Source organism: Saccopteryx bilineata, chromosome 2, assembly GCF_036850765.1.
Source record: "Saccopteryx bilineata isolate mSacBil1 chromosome 2, mSacBil1_pri_phased_curated, whole genome shotgun sequence".
Classification (NCBI taxonomy): domain Eukaryota; kingdom Metazoa; phylum Chordata; class Mammalia; order Chiroptera; family Emballonuridae; genus Saccopteryx; species Saccopteryx bilineata.
Window position 1 is genome coordinate 316731788 of NC_089491.1, and position 20515 is coordinate 316752302.

The following is a 20515-nucleotide window of genomic DNA, read 5'->3' on the forward strand; positions in this document are numbered from 1 at the left end:
TGAAGTGTTCGTTTTATTCATTAAATTGTTTTTTGAGCTCCCTAAATTGCCTTTCTGTGCTTTCTTGTATTTCTTTGCATATTTTCAAGACTTCAATTTTTAATTCTCTGTCATTTAACTTCAAGGTTTCCAATTAACTGAATTTTATTTTGTAGAGATTTTTCATCATCTGTCTGAGATACAACTCTGTCTTTTATATCCATAATATTTTATTTTTTCTTTAATGACATTTTAGAGTGGTATTATTAATATTACTAATAAGATATATTTAATAAAATAAAATAAAAATTGAAAAGATACGCAGAGCGGCAAGATGGTGATGGAGTAGGTGGATGTACCAACTTCCACCTCCCAAATCCAATGTGGATTACAACTTAATTTTAAGAACTATCATCTGGAAAAACCAACTTTGTACTAAACTAAGAGGACTCCTTAACCAAGGAACACTGAAGAAGCCACACTAAGACTTATAGGAAAAGCAGAAATGTGGAGAGGGCTTCCCAGCTCCCCAGAACAAACTGCAGCCTGGAGAGACTTGCGTGGTGTGAAGAGACTTTAGCGAAGGGGAGATGGAACTGAGCCTCAGTAACAAAGCCCCAGCCTACAGTATCAGAGCCTAGAAGAGGCATACAGATAATATTTAGCTGCAAAATAAGTCAGGATAGTGTTTGTGAGAAAGACAGATTTCTCAGACCCAGGATTCTTCTTAAAGCAACCATGCAGAAAACCTCTCTCACAATCACCCACCTGGGGCTCTGAAGAATGGGAGACAGGAGAGGACTGGAGCAGTGGGAAAAGAGTGTAATTTAGGAGGTACAAGGAGAAACACTTTGAGGGGCAACCACCTTAATCCCTGAGCTGAGTCACTCCCCAAATCTAAAACAAATATTTCCCATAGAAACAGCAATACAAGCAAAAGGAAGCAGGAAACCAGTCAAACAAGCCCTCCTGCAGCACTCAGAACAGAGTCTCTTAGAAGGAGCAAGCTTTCGGGATTACAGTGTTGAGTGTTAGGGTCTGAGTTGCAGCGCCCCCACCCACACAGCAGAGGGTTCGCTAGAGGGCTGGTGGCAGTGAGACATAGAGGTGTGGTTCCATCGACAAGAGCAGAAGCCAGTTGGCCACAACTGAGGCTCGGATGTGAGCTTGGTCTTGCCCTGAGGGGGCAGAGGAGATGCACAAGCTGTGGGCTACCTGCAGGGGAAAAAGCAGGAGCCCCAGAAGGGGCAAAGACCCTCCACAAGCAAGGGGACGCAGGCACACAGCCTCACCCAGCCTGCAGAACCAAGGCTTGCAGCCTATCTGACCCAGCTTCTTCCACAGTGGAGAGGCAAAAGCCCAGAATAGGTGGAGATACACGATTGAGCACAGCCCTGCCTGGCTTGCGGAGCTGAGGCTTACAGCCAACCCGGGAGCTGACTTCTTCTGCAGGGGTGGGGCAAAAGCCCGGAAACAGGTGGAGCCCCACAGCTGAGCAAAGGTGCTCACCCCTGCCCACAGTACTGAGGCTTACTGACCGAGGGCGGTGCATTACCACACCCATGAGGGTGGGGCAAAGGCTGAGGGTGTGAGGATTGTAGACCCAGGCATGTGATCATAGCCCATCCCGTGAAAGAGAGGCAGAAACCACAGTGAAAGCTCCAGCGGCCTGGCACTGGCAAGGCCCATAACCCAAAAACCCTGGGCAGCAGAAGCAGAGGAAGAGGCAGGCCTGCAGACAAATCACAACTAGGGAACACAGAGGACATACCCATTGAACTTCAGTGACCCAAACCTTCTTATACACAGACAAAATGGAAAGGCAGAGAAATGCAACACAAATGAATCAAGAGAAATCCCCAGAAAAGGACCTGAATGAGTCAGATATAACCAAATTACCTGATGAAGAGTATAAAATAATGATTGTTATGATGCTCAAAGATCTTACAACAACAATAGACGGTCATTACATACACCTAAATAAGGACATAGCAAATGTAAAAAAGGACATTGAAATAATAAAAAAGAATTAGTCAGAAATGACAAATACAATATAAGAAATGAAGACCACAATGGAAGAAACTAAAAGCAGGAGGATGGATGAAGCTGAGGGTCGAATCAGCGAGTTAGAGGACAAGATAAATGAAGGCATGGAAGTAGAGCAGGAAAAAGAAAAAACACTCAAAAAGTCTGAGAAAATTCTAAGAGAGCTCTGTGACAACATGAAGAGAAATAACATTGGCATCATATGGGTTCCTAAAGATGAAGAGAAAGAACAAGGGATAGAGACTTTGTTTAATCATATCATAGCTGAAAGCTTTTGTAAATTAGTGCAGGAAAAATTCTCACAAGTTCAAGAAGCACAGAGAATTCCATTAAGAGAAACCCAAAGAAATCTACACCAAGACACATCATAATTAAAATGTCAAAACTAAGTGATAAAAAGAAACTATTAAAAGCTACTAGAGAAAAAAAAGCTATCAGCTACAAAGGAGCCCCCATAAGGATGACATCCTTCTTCTGAACAGAAACACTTGAGGCCAGAAGGGAATGGTAAGAAATATTCAAAGTAATGCAGAACAAGAGCCTACAACCAAAACTACTATATTCAGCAAGGCTATCATTTAAAATTGAAGGAGAAACAAAAAGCTTCCCAGACAAAAATAAAAAAAACCTCAAAGAATTCACTACAACCAAACCAATGCTGCAAGAAATGCTAAGGGGCCTGTTGAAAACAGATAAAAGGGGAAAAAGAATATAGCAAATGAGGAATACAGCATCAAAGAATAAAATAACAATAAACAACTACCTATCAATAATAACCCTAAATGTAAATGGATTAAATGATCCGATAAAAAGACATGGAGTATCTATGTGTATAAGAAAACAGGACCCATACATATGCTGTCTAGAAGAGACACACCTTAAAACAAAAGATGCACATAGACTGAAGGTAAAAAGATGAAAAAAATATTTCATGCAAATAGAAATGAAATAGAGCTAGGGTAGCAATACTTATATCAAACAAAATGGACTTTAAAATAAAGACTATAGTAAGAGATAAAGAAGGTCACTACATAATGATAGAGAAAGCAATCCAACAGGAAGAAATAACCATTATCAATATCTACACACCTAATATAGGAACACCTAAATATATAAAGCAAACTTTAATGGATATAAAGGGAGATATTAACAGCCAGACTATAATAGTAGGGGATTTCAATACTCCATTAACATCACTAGATAGTGTCTCAAGAAAAAAATTAACAAAGAAACATCAGACTTAAAGAACACATTAGATCCACTGGATGTAATAGATATCTTCAGAACTGTTCAACCTAAAGCAGCAGAATATAGATTCTTTTCAAGTGCTCATGGTACATTCTCTAGAATAGACCACATGTTTGGGCATAAAAGCAGTCTCAACAAATTTAAGAAGATTGAAGTCATATCAAGCATTTTCTCAGATCAATGGCATGAAACTAGAAATCAACCAAAACAGAAAAACTAAAAAATACTCAAAAACGTGGAAACTAAATAGTATGTTATTAAATAATGAATGGGTTAACAATGAGATCAAAGAAGAAATAAAAAAAATTCCTAGAAACGAATGATAATGAGCATACATCAACTGAAAATTTATAGGACACAGCAAAAGTAGTCTTGAGAGAAAAGTTCATAGCATTACAGGCATACCTTAAGAAGCTAAAAAAGCCCAAATAAACAACTTGACCCTGCATCTAAAAGAACTAGAAAAAGAACAGAAAGTAAAGCCCAGAGGAAGTAGAAGTAAGGAAATAATAAAGATCAGAGTGGAAATAAATGACATAGAGGCTAAAGAAACAACACAGAGAATCAATGAAACCAGGAGGTGGTTCTTTCAATAGGTAAACAAGATTGATGAACCTTTAACCAGACTCACCAAGAAAAAAAGAGAGAGGACTCAAATAAATAAAATTTAAAAAGAGAGTGGAAAAATAAAAATTGACACAACATAAATACAAAATATTAAAAGAAAATACTATGAAGAACTGTATGCCAAAAAATTAGACAACATAGATGAAATGGACAATTCCTTGAAACATATAATATTCCAAAAATTAATCTAGAAGAATCAGTAAACCTAAACAGACCGATTACAACAAATGAGATTGAAACAGTTATCAAAAAACTCCCAACAAAGAAATATCCTGGGTCTGATGGCTTTACTCGTGAATTCTACCAAATATTCAAAGAACTAACTCCTATTCTTCTCTAGCTTTTTTAAAAAATTCAAGAGGAAGGAAGACTTCCAAGCTCCTTTTATGAGATGAGCATAATTCTGATTCCAAAACCAGGCAAAGAGAACACAAAGAAAGAAAATTATAGGCCAATATCCCTGATGAATTTGATGCTAAAATCCTCAAAAATATATTAGCAAACCAGATCCAGCAATATATAAAAAAATCATACTTCATGATCAGGTGAGATTTATTCTGGGGAGGCAAGGCTGGTATAATATTTGCAAATCAATCAATGTGACTCATCATATAAACAAAAGGAAGGAGAAAAACCACATGATAATTTCGACGGATGCAGAAAAGGCATTTGATAAAATTCAGCACCCATTCATGATCAAAACTCTCAACAAAGTGGGAATACAAGGAACATACCTCAACATGATAAAGGCCATCTATGAGAAACCTACAGGCAACATCATACTCAATGGTCAAAAATTTAAAAGCAATCCCCTTAAGATCAGGAATAAGGCAGGGATGCCCCCTTTCACCACTCTTATTCAACATAGTTCTGGAATCCTAACCACAGCAATCAGACAAGAAGAAGAAATAAAAGGCATCCAAATTGGAAAAGAAAAAGTAAAACTATAATTATTTGCAGATGATATGACATTGTAAATAGAAAACCCTAAAATCTTAGTCAAAAAAGTACTGCACCTGATAAATGAATTCAGCACTGTGGCAGGATATAAAATTAATACTCAGAAATCAGAGGCATTTTTATACACCAACAATGATGTCAGAAAGAGAAATTTAGGAAATAATCCCCTTCACTATTGCAACCAAAAAAATAAAGTACCTAAGAGTAAATTTTTTTTTTTTGTATTTTTCTGAAGCTGGAAACGGGGAGAGACAGTCAGACAGACTCCCGCATGCGCCCGACCAGGATCCACCCGGCAAGCCCACCAGGGGTCGACGCTCTGCCCACCAGGGGGCGATGCTCTGCCCCTCCGGGGCGTCGCTCTGCCGTGACCAGAGCCACTCTAGTGCCTGGGGCAGAGGCCAAGGAGCCATACCCAGCGCCCGGGCCATCTTTGCTCTAATGGAGCCTTGGCTGCGGGAGGGGAAGAGAGAGACAGAGAGGAAGGAGGGGGGCTGGAGAAGCAAATGGGCACTTCTTCTATGTGCCCTGGCCAGGAACTGAACCTGGGTCCCCCGCACTCCAGGCCGATGCTCTACCACTGAGCCAACTGGCCAGGGCCCCTAAGAGTAAATTTAACCAAAGAAGTTAAAGACTTGTATTTGGAAAGTTATAAAACATTGATAAAAGAAATCAAGGAAGATACAAACAAGTGGAAGCATATACCATGCTCATGGTTAGGAAGAATAAAAATCATTAGAATGTTTATATTACTCAAAGCAATTTATAAATTTAATGCAATACCAATTAAAATACCAATGACATACTTCAAAGATATAGAAAATATATTCCAAAAATTTATATAGAACCAAAAAAGAACACAAATAGCCTCAGCAATCTTGAAAAGGAAGAATAAAGTGGGAGGTATCACATTCCTGATATCAAGTTATACTACAGGGCCATTGTACTCAAAACAGCTTAGTACTGGCATAAGAACAGGCATATAGATCAATAGAACAGAACAGAGAACCCAGAAACGAACCCACACTTTCATGGACAATTGATATTTGATAAAGGAGGTAAGAGCATACAATGGAGTAAAGACAGCCTCTTTAACAAATGGTGTTGAGAAAATTGGACACCTACCTGCAAAAAGTAAAACTAGACCACCAACTTACACCATTCACAAAAATACTCAAAATGGATAAAAGACTTAAATGTAAGGTGTGAAACCATAAGCATCTTAGAAGAAAACATAGGCAGTAAGCTCTCTGACATCTCTCACAGCAATGTATTTGTGGATTTATCTCCACGGGCAACTGAATTAAAAGACAGGATAAACAAATGGGACTATATCAAACTAAAAAGCTTTGGCACAGCTAAAGACAATAAGAGCAGTATAAAAAGACAAACTACACAATGGGAGAACGTATTTGACAATACATCTGATAAGAGGTTAATAACCAAAATTTATAAAGAACTTTTAAAGCACAACAGCAGGAAGACAAACAATCCAATCAAAAAATGGGCAAAAGAAATGAATAGACACTTCTCCAAAGAGGACATACAGATGGCCAATAGAAATATAAAAAAATGTTCTACATCAATGATCATTACAGAAATGCAAGTTAAAACCACAATGAGATATCACCTCACACCAATTAGAATGTTGCTCATCAACAAAACAACACAGAATAAGTGCTGGCGACTATATGGAGAAAAGGGAACACTCCAGCACTGCTGTAGGGAATACAGACTGGTGCAGCCAGTATAAAAAAACATTATAGAGATTCCTCAAAAAAATTAAAAATGGAACTGCCTTTTGACCCAACTATCCCACTTTTAGGAATATACTCCAAGAATACCATAGCACTGTTTCAGAAGGAGAAATGCACCCCCATGTTTATGGCAGCATTGTTCACAATAGCAAAGATCTGGAAACAGCCCAATTGTTCATTAGTGGATGAGTGGATTAAAAAGCTTTGGTACATATATACTATGGAATACTACTCAGCCATAAGAAACGATGACATCGCATCATTTACAACAACAGGGATGGACCTTGATAACATTATACTGAGTTAAATAAGTATTGACACATCAGAAAAAACTAAGAACTGTATGATTTCATACATAGATGAGACATAAAAATGAGACTCAGAGACATGGACAAGAATTTTGTGGTTATGAGGGGGAGAGTGTAGGGTCACAAAGAAAACCATATAGAAGGTGACAGAAGACAATTTGACTTTAGGTGATGGGTATGCAACATAATGAAATGTCAAAATAACCTATAAATGTTTTCTCTGAACATATTTACTCTGATTTATCAATTTCACCCCATTATAATTAATAATAAAAAATGAAAAGATATGGTGAAAAAATATAAATTTTATAATGATAAGTGGAAATAAACTACAGAGTATAAGGAGCAGAAACTGAGAAAAATGACAAGAGATTTAAAATGAAGTTAAAAACATGCAAAATGCCACAAGGGTAAATATGAATCCAAAATATAATAATTTGTTGATAAATGCTGATTGAATGTGTGAAAAAAAATAAAATAGTAGTAGAGGTTTTTTAAATGAAACCCTCATAAAAATGAAACCCTCAAAAAAATGTAACAACTAAGGATAATGTGAAGTTCAAAAGAAAAAGGAAATAATTTAAAGGAAAGAAAATAAAATGACCAAAATGGAAAAAAGAAGAAAAATGTTATAAAAATGCAATTTTTTTCTGGTTTGAGAGGTAGCTTCTTTCTTTCTTTTTTTTCAGTTTATGCTGTACCACAGGTTTTGCTTCTGTGGGGCTCTTGGGCAGAGGTTTGCTGTAGTGTTGCTGTGGCAACGATGCAGGCTGGGCCTCAATTTTGTTTGTAGGTAGGGCTTATTAGGGCTTTGAGGCTCTGACAATGGAAGTCTCAGTTTTCCAAGTGCATCTCCCCACATCTCTCACACCTGAACTAGCAGCCTGGGGACTTAGTTGTAAGGTTTGCCCCAGTCACAGCTTGCAGAGTAAGAGACTTAAAGAGCAGCCAGGTCCTTCCTCCAGTACTTCACAAAGGAAAGTTCTGGGTAAGCTGTGCCAACCAACCAGAGCCGCCAGTGAGAGCAGGCAGGTCTGGGAACCCATTGCAGATCTAGTGCCTTTCTAAGGGCTGGCAGACAGATCTAGCACATCTCAGTGTTCCACAGGCTGGGAACCGATTGCAGATCTAGCTCTAAGCCACTCACACACTGCCCATGATCACGGATCCAGGAGTGCACAAAGCTGCTGGCGCCGGTGCTGGCTCCTGCGGGCACCCCACACTGGTAACTTTAGTTGGAACCTGCCACCCCTACATGCCTTGTGTCTGCGATCTCAGGCAGAGCTGGCATTTTTTTTTCTTCTGCTTGATCATCCAACCTAACCCAGCTCCTTTCTTCTGCCTCAGACCCTCAGCTTTGCTTGCCTCCAGACAAGCAGCCGTTCCTCAGATCAGTGAGGAAAGTGAAATACCCCATTCTCCATCTTATTTCCTTCAGAGTGGATTATATATTCAGCTTCCCAATTATACCTTTGTGTGGTGTGTGTATATTTCAGGTGCTCCTGAGATTTTCTTTTCTGTATTTAGTTGTTGAATTTGTTGAAATTTCAAAGGGAGATATCGTGAGCACCCCTCGCAGTGCCATTTCTCTGATGTCACTCTAATATTTCTCTTTTTTAAAAGAACTGATTGTTAATAATTTTTCTAAATCTTTGTGTGTGTGTGTGTGTGTGTGTGTGACAGAGACAGAGATAGAGATAGATAAGGACAGACAGACAGGAAGGGAGAGAGATGAGAAGCATCAATTTTTTGTTGCAGTACCTTAGTTGTTCATTAATTGATTTCTCATATGTGCCTTGACTGGGGGGCTACAGCAGACCGAATGACCCCTTGCTCAAGCCAGCAACCTTGGCTCAAGCTGGATAGTCTTGCTGAAACTAGATGAGCCTATGCTCAAGCCAGCGATCTGGGGATTTCAAGCATGGATCCTCCGTGTCCCAGCCCGATGCTCTATCCACTATGCCACCACCTAGTCAGGCTCTAAATCTTGTATAGGAATGTTTACTTGTTTACTTTTAATTTATATGAACCCTATGCTTATTAGGGATATTAGTCCTATAACTATCATTTGTAATTTATTTTCCCAAGGTATATATTTTTATTAAACTTGATTTGTTAGAGCACTTTTAGGTTTATAGTGGAATTGAACAGAAAGTACAGAGATTTCTCATTTACCCTCTGTGTCCCCTATTATCGACATCCCCCACCAGACTGGTATTTTTGTCAGCATTGGTGAACCTACCCTGACATGTCATTATTGTCTGAAGTCCACAGTTTATATTAGAGTTCATTCTTGATGTATATCCTATAGGTTTGGACAAATGTATAATGACATATATCCATCTTAGATCATACAGAGTATTTTCAGTGCCTTAAAAATTCTCTGGCTCAACCTATTCATTCCTCCTTTCCTATTCATACCCACCCACCCCAACAACCCCTGGCAACCACTGAGCTCTTGACTGTCTCTGTGGTTTTGCTTTTCCCAGAATGTCAGTCAAATAGTTAAAATCATATAGTATGTAACCTAAATAAAAGAAAATGATTTTTTTCATTTAGTAATATGCTGTTGTTGCAACCTACATGGTTTTTTCTTTTTATGGCTTGATAGCTCATTTCTACATAGTGCTAAATAATATTCCGTTATCTGGATACACCACAGTTCATTTAGCCATACATCTCTTGAAGGATATTTTGGTTGCTTTCAAGTTTTCACAATTACGAACAAAGCTATGCTAAACATCTGTAAGCAGGTTTTTGTATAGGCATACATTTTCAAGTCTTTTGGGTGAATGCCAAGAACTGTGATCTCTGGATCATATGATAAAAGTACATTTAGTTTTGTAAGAAGTTTCCAAACTGTCTTACAAAGTGGCTGTGTCATTTTGCATTTCCACCAGATTAAATGAGAGTTCCCATAGCTCCACATCCTTGCTAACATTTGCTGTTGTCAGCGTACCAGATTTTGGACATTTTAATGGATGTGTAGTGGTATATCATTGTTGTTTTAATTTGCATTACCCTGATGACTTATCATGTGAAATATCTTTTTATATGTTTATTTGTCATCTGTATATATTCAATGATAAATTATCTTTTAAGGCCTTTTGTCCATTTTCTAATCAGGTTGTTTATTTTCTTATTGTAGAGTTATCAAAGTTCTTTGTATATTTTGGATAATAATTCATCATATGAGTCTTTTGAAAGTATTTTCTCCTAGTGCATGACTTGTTTTAACATTTTTTATTATTGTCTTTCAGAAAGCAAAAATTTTAATTTAATGAAGTATAGCTTATCAATTATTTTTTTCATGTACCATGCCTTTGATGTTGTACTTAAAAAGTCATGACCATACTCAAGGTCATCTAAGTTTTCTGTTATGTTATAATTCTTAATTTTACATTTAGGTCTGTGATTCATTTTGAGTTTTTTTTTGCAGAGGGTATATAATCTGGGTCTAGATTCATATTTTGCATGTAAATGTTTAGTTTTTCTAACAACATTGTTGAAAAGACTATCTTTGTTCTATTGTATTACTTTTGTTCTCTTGTCAAAGATTACTTGACTATTTATACGGATTTATTTCTGGGATCTCCATTCTGTTCCATTGATCTGTCTGGTTTTCCTTTCTTTTTCTTTTTCTTTTTTAAAAAATTTTTTTGCCAATAATAAACTGTCTTTATTACAAAGATAGTGTTTGTTCATCTTACAATCTTCTTCTTCACCTTCAATATTGTGTTGTCTGTTTTGGGTCTTTGCCCTCCATATAAACTTTACAATCAGTTTTTGATACCCACAAAATATCTTGCTGGGATTTTAATTAGGATTGCATTGAGTATATATACTGCTCACAAAACTTAGGGGATATTTCAAAATAAATATGAAGTAATAAAAAAGAATAATTTGATTTTTTTATTAAATAAGAACATCAGAAAAGCAAATGACAAGTCAAAGAAAGTTTTTTGATTATGCAAATAAGATGCAAAATCAACTTTTATTTCACTGGTGAAAATGCACTATACAAAGGGCTGAAAGTACTGGAGTATTTGAACGTTCCCTGATCCCCTAATTTTTGTGAGCAAAGATCAAGTTTGCAAAAACTGATATCTTGACAATATTGAGTCTTTCTACCCACAAACATGTAATGTCACTCCATTTACATATTTCTTGGATTTTGTTAATCAGAGGTTTACAAGTTTTCTTTTATATATATTATTCATATTTTATTAAATTTGTACCTAAGTATTTAACTTAGGTGGGTGCTATTATAAATGGTATTGTATTTTTAATTCCAAATTTTACTTGTTTTTTGTTGATATATAGAAAAGCAATTAATTCTTGCATATTAAACTTGTATCCTGTACCTTAGTACTAGTGGATTTTTTGTGTGTATGAATTTTCTTTTAGATTTTTTTACATAGATGATCTATGTAAAAAAATCTTTTATCTCATCTGTGAACAAAAGCAGTTTATTTCCTCCTTCCTAATCTGTATACCCTTAATTTACTTTTCTTGTGTTATTGTATTAACTAGAAATTCCAGTAGCATATTGACAAGGAGTGGTGAGAAGGGACATCCTTGCCTTGTACTTGATCTTAGAAGGAAAGCTTAGAATAATTTCTCCCCAAGTTAATTTTGTATCCTTTCATTATTTTAATGGTGCTTTCTACTATTTGGAATTTAATTTCCTGCATTTAATGACATAGATTACACATAGCCTCATTTTCCTCTCTGTATTGTGGATTTTGTGTTATTCTTAGAATTTTCTCCAAATAATTATAACTGCCAAACACATTCTTAAGGTGTTGATTGCATTTGTAGTTATATGATTGCATATATTTGACAAAATTCATTGAATTGTATATTGAAAATTAGTGAATTTTATTGCGTATAACTTATACAGCAATTAAAGTAATTTTAAAATTTAAAACATGATTTGTTCATATATGTGTAAGTGTGTGTCTGTGTGTGCACATGTGAACACATACATATGTATTGAAGTTGAAGAAAGAGTCAGGTGAGCGTTGATGAGGAGAAGGGTGTGAAATAGGGAGTGAGGAGAAGAGAGGTGAAGAGGAGGATGATGTCTGTCTCCAGCCATGCTTGCGGGACAGAGTCTCTGTCTCCGGCCATGCCTGCGGGACAGAGTTAGATGTCTGAGGGGAACCAGAATTTAAAGGAGCAAAGTGCTGTTTCGGGACTTTGGTTAAAAGATAAAACAAAAAAATTAAAGAAAAAATACACCATACAAAAATACAAACTTTTCTCTTCTGATCCTTAACCTTGTTCTCTGTCCCCTGAAGCTTTCACAGTCACCACCAGAGGAAAAGAACAGAACAGTGGTGACAAAAATAGGAAATTTAATCAGTCTATGCCAAGTTAGTGAGCAGATTCTGTATTTATTTTTTCAATTCATGCAGCAGAATACATAACATAAGTTACAAAGGAACTTGGATATGTGCTTTGGGATTCTCAAGGTAGCCACAGATATGAGGAGGAAGGTCAGTAACTGGATTTTAGACAGAGGTTTGGGGCTTCTGGTTACCAGGGTAAAGGGATCTTCTAACCAGAGCTCAAGTGCTGTTGGGTCCTTGCTGCCATTCAGGGAGCTTAGGGGGAAGACAAGGCCAGGGTCCACTTTAGCAGCAGCCTCCAGAGGACTGACCACTGCCCCCTCCACAGCAGCTGGAGCCCCCTCCGCAGCAGCCTCCAGAGGACTGACCACTGCCCCCTCCGCAGCAGCTGGAGCCCCCTCCGCAGCAGCTAGAGCCCCCTGAGGGCTGGGGGCAGCACTCAGAGCTTCGGTGTCTGAGGCGGAAAGACCTGCGGTGCCTGTGGTGGCTCAGGCAGCAGCCACCACCCCCAGAGCTGTGGCCACAGCAGCCACCACTCCCAGAGCTGTGGCCACAGCAGCCCCCAGAGCTGACACTGCAGCAGGAAGAGACTGGCGGGCACTTGGGGGGACACTTAGGGGGACATTTTGGGGTAGGGCACTTGGGAGGGCACTTGGGTGTGCACTTGGGCGGGCACTTGGGAGGGGGCTGGCACTGCTGCTGGTTCTGCTGGCAGGACATCTCAGGGGGCAGACGGGCGTTCAGGAGCTGAGGAGAGTCCGACAGAGAGTCAGCCCCACACACAGGCCACCCATGTCCCTTCTTACTCTGTTAACATCACTTATAATCTCCAGTGGTTTAACTGCTTTTAGTAGTTTTCCCATACTCTTGAATCATCTCTTCATAGCCTCAGAATATCTTTGTAAGCCAAACAAGAACTTTTATTTATTGTGTAAAATAGTCAATTAAGACCTAACAATATTACAAAACACATTTTATAAGTCGAAATAGAACTGATTCTAGCTACACCTTTCAAATCTGGAGTTTGTAGGCCATTTTAAGGGAATATAATTTCTTCAAAGATAATTACAATAATCATTTCCTCTTGTCATAAATTTCATGATGACTTTATAAGGTCAGAATTGCAAAGAATCTTAGAGATTACCCACCTTAGTAAATTCATGCTATTAAGAACGAGACTGGTAAACCTCTCAATTATTGCAGAACTGGGACTTGAACTCGGTACCCTGATCTCAAACCAGAGCTCAGGTCTCTGTTCCCCATTTCCTCAAGCTGATGGGGTGGCCTGGTGATTCTCAGGCTTGCTGTGTCCCAGTCAACATGGCAAGCTTGTAACACATTCCCAGAGCCATGGATATATGGGTTTAATAATCCCAAGGAGACCGAGGTCCCTTCCAGAACCCTTGCTCTTCCTTTAAAGGTGAGAATAGGGCTCTCTCAAAGGGGAGTTCTGTCCTGACACCTGTCAGAGTGGAGCATAGTGCTCTGTGCTTCAGTGTCCCTGTCTGAGAGGCCCACTGCAGATTAGCTAGTTTTCTCTGGAGCCCCAAAGCACTGCTATCTACTTTTCTCCTTATGTCCCCAGATGGTGCCAGATACCTCCCTGCATATTTCCCGAGTCTTCCTGACCCTCTTTCTCTGACACAGTGGCCTGCGATGCCCAAGGCCCTGCCCACGTGCCCTCCTGTTCTTGTCCGAGCATCCCTCTGTAGAAAGCCCTGCTCTGTTCCCAGTGGACACTTACCAGGTACAGAAGCAGACAGTGTCTGTCACCACCTTGGGAAGGAGTGATGCAGTGCTCTGACCCCAAGGCCCTTTTATCCTAGCCTTGAGTCCTGCTCCAGCAGGTGACACAGAACCTGGCCATGAGAAGATCGCCTCCTGCCACCCACATTTTCCTGTGACAGGCGATGACTGGCAGTTCCTCCCTGCCTCCCTCCATGGGGATTAGGGTACCCACCTCCAAGTAGGAATAGGAAGGGCTGCTTAGACACAAGGATCACGGGGTTAGGGAAGTTTACTTGATGTCCACCTCATCTCCTTGGGAAGTGCCAGCATAGAAGAGCTCTAGCTTCTGGTTTTTGATCTTGGACTCCAATTCCTTTCTTTCCTTCTTCCTGCTGATATAAACTCATTGGCTCTTGGAAGCCTGTTTTGGACTATAATTCAAAAATGCCTTCACATTTATTCTCTTACATTCAAGTCCAGATCACTCCACGAGGCTACCAGAGGTCTTCAAATTGATCTGCAACCCAAATATTCCCACTGTCTCTTTTATATAGCCCACAGGCTATGGACGGTTTTATATGCTTATATGTGTGGGAAGAAAAATCAAAAGAAGAATATTTTATAACACCTAAAATTATGTTAAATTTAAATTTCAGTGTTCATCAAGTTTTATTTGGAACCTCACCTATGCTCATTTCTTTATTATCTATGGCTATGTTTACACTGCAAAGGCAGAGTGGAGTAGTTGGGACAGAGACCCTATGGCTCCCAAAGCCTAAAATATTTACTCTTTGGACTTTTATCAAACATGCACGGGCCCTGCTGTATCCCATTGCCCCTGGGAGGCTGGAGTCAGACTGACCTAGGAAACCATCCTGGTTCTGCCACATGGTGGCTGTGTGTCCTTGCAAAAGTCACTTAATTTATTTTAATTTTGTTCATTTGCTTGTTTTCTCTATCATAAAAATGTGACTAGTGATTAAAAAAAATCTAACAGAAATATCGTGCCAGTCAGTAAATGAGAAATAGCCTGACAGAAAACTTATAATATGGTGGACCCTCAGTAATGATGCGTCTGTATTAAAAAATGGCAAAAAAGTAGTTACCATTTTTAAATCATAATGTTTTTCAAAAGAGGGTAAATTTGAATTTGGGTTTTTGTTTTGTTTTCTCTTCAAAGTATTTACTTTATTCTTCTACTGGAGGCCCTTTTGTTCTGTGAAACATCTTGATGTATTTGACCATGAAAAGGTCAGGAGTTTGTGGTGAGAGGTAGGAGAGCTCTGCATTGTGCCAATTAATTAGATCAAGCTAGAGCCACCGGGAGGGAAAGTGGGAGGTCCACACGTGGGATTCCAGACACCAGGGCTGGGGAAACTGGGGAGAAGGCAGTGCAGCAGCCTCTAGCGGCTCTTTAAATCTTATATGTGGAATCTAATAAACAAAGTGTCCTTAGGTTTTTATTATTGTTTTCCCTGCTTGAAAGTTTGTCTACTCCTATACTTTCAGTAGATGAAGGGCAAGGACAGGAGTTCACATCTGGTTCAAGTTCGTGTACAACAAACACCACAGTGAGATTTTCCAAAAGTAAACTAATTAACTAATTAAAAGAAAACACATTGAAGCCATGAGAGCCATGTTAAAAAAAAAAAAAAAAAAAAAAAAAAGCCTTTCTGTTCTGTCAGTGGCAAAAAAAAAAAAGAAAAAAATAGGCAGAATATAAAATTTCCTAGAGCCTACAACAACATAATAAATTAGTAAGTCATAAGGGGGAGAGTGAGGTCAGTTAACATATAGTTGCAAGATATAAATATGTTTTTGGATGTGCAAATAATATAAACCACATGTGTGCATGTTTATATAAACATATATACACATATTTTATAGTAATTGCATGTGTGTGTGTGTGTGTGTGTGTGTGTGTGTAGGTATTTTTGTTGTCTGTTTCTGTTTTCCACCTTTCTGGTTTTTACTTCTACCTCATATATATATTAGAATTCTTCTAAAAATAATTACTTGTGATTATTTAATATGGTGACTGTACATTTACATTTGCCAGGGACAGTTTTGAATTATGTTTTGTCCCAACATAGATTATCATAAGCCTTCTTTTTGATCTCAACTGTGTTTCTGTTTGAATGATTTATATAGTCATGGTGCCATTAAATGAAGTCTTCTCAAGGGTCTCCACTGATTCAAGACAAAATCTAAGCTTCTTGTCCCAGCATTCAAATATCTATGCAATGTGGACCTGTTCTGTTTCTACAGGATTTCTTTGCTCTCTTTCTATTTCTTTGCTCTTTGATCAGCTTCTTCCTTCATCTTTGTATTACTTTGTGTTGTATGTCTCTGAATCTTGAATACTTTTTGGGAGCAAGGGTCTTGTATTCTTTCATTAAATCTAGATTATAGATACGCATATAGACATGTCACCAACATTTCATAGCACCTAAGAGTTTGCAAATAGCTTTTCCATGTTATTTAGCAATCAGATAAGAGTTTGCATTAAAACATGCACAGTGATAAGTTCTGGCCAGATCATTTTACAGGGATCTGCCTCTATATTACTCAGATATGATGCTGGTTCTCAGGTTGTTCCAATGAGCTTAGTTATGGAAGAAGTGGTCAGAATATTGATTCCCTGGCTCACACAGGTAGTAGACTCAGAAGAGCAGCTCATGGATTCCTAGGCTGATGGGGCTCAGATGTCATCAGGTCATGCCTCAGCCTCCAGGTAAGGCAACGCCTAACCATCAATTAATGTGACTTAGAGATAGGTGATAAATTGCATGGTTGTAATGCCATGAGGACTCCTTTCTAAGCCTTGGTTATTAGATTATAATTAATTTGGTAACGTTTAATAGAAAAAATGTTTAATGACAAGGGACTGGTTTTCTGAGGTCACTTACTCATCAAAGGCATCTGTCTATTATGTTCTCTGTTACTATCAGGGTATGCGGGAAAACTGTTGAGACCCGTGGGAAATCATGAAAACTGTGAATTTCACTGTTTCCAGCATCTTAAAAACCCTTCTAGAGACAGAACCTTATTACACTATTGATGTTTAGTTTGTTTCTTTCCCTTTCAAAACCTTGACTTTGTATTATAAATTGTTTGTAAAAGCACACTTTAAAATATTATAAAAATTATTTATTATTTTGAATTCATTGAGAAAAGTTATTTTGAATTAAAAAAGGAAAGTGAAATATAAAAGAAAAAATTGATAAATACATATGTTAAAAGTTAAAAATGTATATCAAAAATAGCATTATAAATAAAGACAGAAAATAAAGCAACCAGTTAGAGTAGATTATAACACATTTATCAGACAAAAAAAAAAAGGCTTTTACAAGTTAATAGAAAATATGCAAGCATATTATAAAAAAAAGGATAGACAAAGAACATGGACAGGCAATACACACACCAGACAAGAAATATAAGTGACAAAATATTTTCAATTTTACTATTTATAAAAGAATGAAAAATAAAAAATAGATGCCTTGTTTTTATGCTACAGTGTCCATTTATCTTATACAGACAAATTAGATTGGTAAAGATTGAACATATGGAATTGGTCACTTATTCTTTATTTGTTTGAAAATAAATTGGCATAATTATTATGTGGTGTGACAATACTATGATTCACTTATTCAATACATACTTTATGATGTGCAAGTAAATTAAAATGTAAAATGAGCAGACTCCTTTATAGCATTTGAACATCTAGGAATTTAGCCTAAGGAGATAGGGGAATGATAGGAAAGAATATATGTATGAGGATGTTCTCTGGAGCTAATTACAAATAATAATGGTACAGCAAGTTTTCAGACACAAGATCAATATTCTTATATTTCTTTTAAAAAAATAGTTAAAAGATAAAAGAAACTTAAAGCTGCTATTTAAAAACAGCAAAATGCGGAGTGACGTCACGAAGATGGCGCCGTGAGCAGTGCTTCCGACAGATCTCCCCAAAATCTCAACAAATTTGTCAACTAGAAACAGAAAAATTTATCTTCGGAGCATCCTAGAGTTCCACACACACACTGAAAGCAAAAGGACTGTTGCTGAGGAGGGAATACGCCTGTGGTGAGTCAACCCACGCGTGCAGCTGCCCGCGCCGCGTCCCGGGGAGTGCCGGCAACCACCAGCGTGCTCTGAGAAGCCGCACGCCCCCCCCCACTTGCCTTGTCCCGGGGAGTGCCCACAACCGCCGGTGTGCTCTGAGAGGCCACGCGCCCCCCCCAACCGCGTTCTGAGAAGCCGCGCGTGCCCCGAGCCGCCGAGTCCCGGGGAGTGCCGGCAACCACCGGCGTGCTCTGAGAGGCCGCACCCCCCCAGCCGCGTCCCGGGGAGTGCTGGCAACCACCGGAGTGCTCTGGGAAGCCGCGCCCCCCCCAGCCGCGTCCCGGGGAGTGCCGGCAACCACCGGCGTGCTCTGAGAAGCCGCGCGCACCCCAAGCCGCCGCGTCCCGGGGAGTGCCGGCAACCACCCGCGTGCTCTGAGAAGCCGCGGGCCCGTGCCATAGTCTGGGAGGGGCGCCAAACCTGTCTTTCCTAGTCAGGAGATTCTCTCTGTGGACAAGGCACCTCACCCAGCCATTCGAGCTAACAATCAAGCGTTGGGTGAGGGGCGCGTAGGCAGCCTGAAATACTCTCTGGAGCACAGCTGCGGATCCAATCACTGAAATTAGCTTAACCCACGAAATCTACACACCCACGGGGCTCTAATTGATAAGATCTCTCCCAGTTCAGTGATCCAAGACAAGAGGCATAATATTTTTCAGTGCCTTTCGCTAAAGGGGCGGGGGCAATATCTGATTGACAGAGCCTCCATATTCAGGGATATACCTAACAAGAGGGACTTGGCAGATATTAAGATCTATATAGCAAGCAGCGAATAGTGCATCTTCTTTCCAGCCAAAACAGGCTACAAAGTGTGGAAAGCCTGGGTTGAGTGGTCCAACTGAATGGTAGGCGCTGAACAGTCACCTTGACAACAATTGACTCCCAGCCCCACCTGATTACGCTGGAGGCTCTGACTGCCAGAGCCTTACCCAGAGCCTTGGGCTGAGTGAGGATAGAGTGGGGATTTCCCAGCTCTTTGAGCCTCTTACTCCCCAGACAGAAGCAGTGGCAGCCTCATAGCTGGATCACCAGGCTGCTATTTCAGAAAGGGGAGACTAGGGGAGAAACTCCAGGAAAGCAAACTCTCTCTCATTGTTGGACTCTAAAAACGCCAACAAGCCTTGACTACCAGCGAGACTAAAGCCAATTATATGACATTGCCATAGAATCCCATCAACTGCAAATCCCTACCTAAGCGTGACACAGGGGCAGAACCTGGGGTACAGAGTCACCGACCAGGAAGAGGGAGAGAAAAGTAAAAGGAAGAAGTTAACCTCTCAATATCAAGAAAAATCCACAGACTTTATAACTTGTTCCACTAATTCTTTGTTGTTGTTGTTTCTCTCTTCTTTCTTATTGCCTTTATTTGTATTTCCTCCATCTCGGTCCTTTTATTCTCTGCCCATCTTATGCTACCCTTTTCTTGAACTACACTACCCATGAGTGTTACATTTTATTTCTTTTCTTCATCCCTACTCTCCCTTAGGGTTACACTCCAAAACCCTTAACTCTCACTCTCTCCCCTTTTGATTTCTTTTTGTTCTTTTTTGTTTTTTTCCCCTTTCCTTTTTTTCTTCCTTCGTTTCTCTCTTTTTCTTATTTTTTCCTTTCTATTCGTTCCTTCTTTACTCCTTTTACTTTTCCTCTCATTTAATCCTCAATCACAAACAAATTATTTAATTTGAGACTCAAGTTTTTTTTTGTTTTTGTTGCATGTTCTTTTTTTTTTTTCTTTTATTTTCTGCTTTTGTTTTTGGTTTTCCATTGTTTGTTTGTTTTTGTGGCATTTTGGGTACTTTTTACATTGCTTTTTAACTCACTAGCATTCCTCCCAACCCAAAGTCTCCATTGTATTTAGTCTTCACTCCACTTAATACAACAGATTTTTACTTATTATTTTTATTTTTTTCTTCTTTAAATATTATTTTTTCTCTCCTTTTTTCAGTTTCCCTCTTATCCCTCTCACTATATCTCTTAGTCAACCATCACTTACAAGCAAATCATTTTATGCTTGTCTAAGATATCCTCCTTTTTTTTTTTTTTTTTGCATTTAGTAGGTCCCTACTCCCTTTTTTGCCCCTTGAACTCTTCACCCCAAATCAGGCCCTCTGTTATAGGCAGTTTTTGTTCCATTTAGCATAATATAATTCACAGGTCATCACAATATTTACCTAAAGAGGTGAGAGGAGGGGAGGAGAAGAAAGGAAAAAGGGGAAAATAATAAATCATTACTTTTTTTGAGTGTGGAGTGTTTTTCTTTCCCCCCCCTTTTTATTCTTTATTAATTCTAATTAACAATATCAACAAGACCACCTTCAGATGCCAATAAGAAAAAGGAAATCGAATATTATGGATACAAAAGATAGAGAGGTAACACAAATAG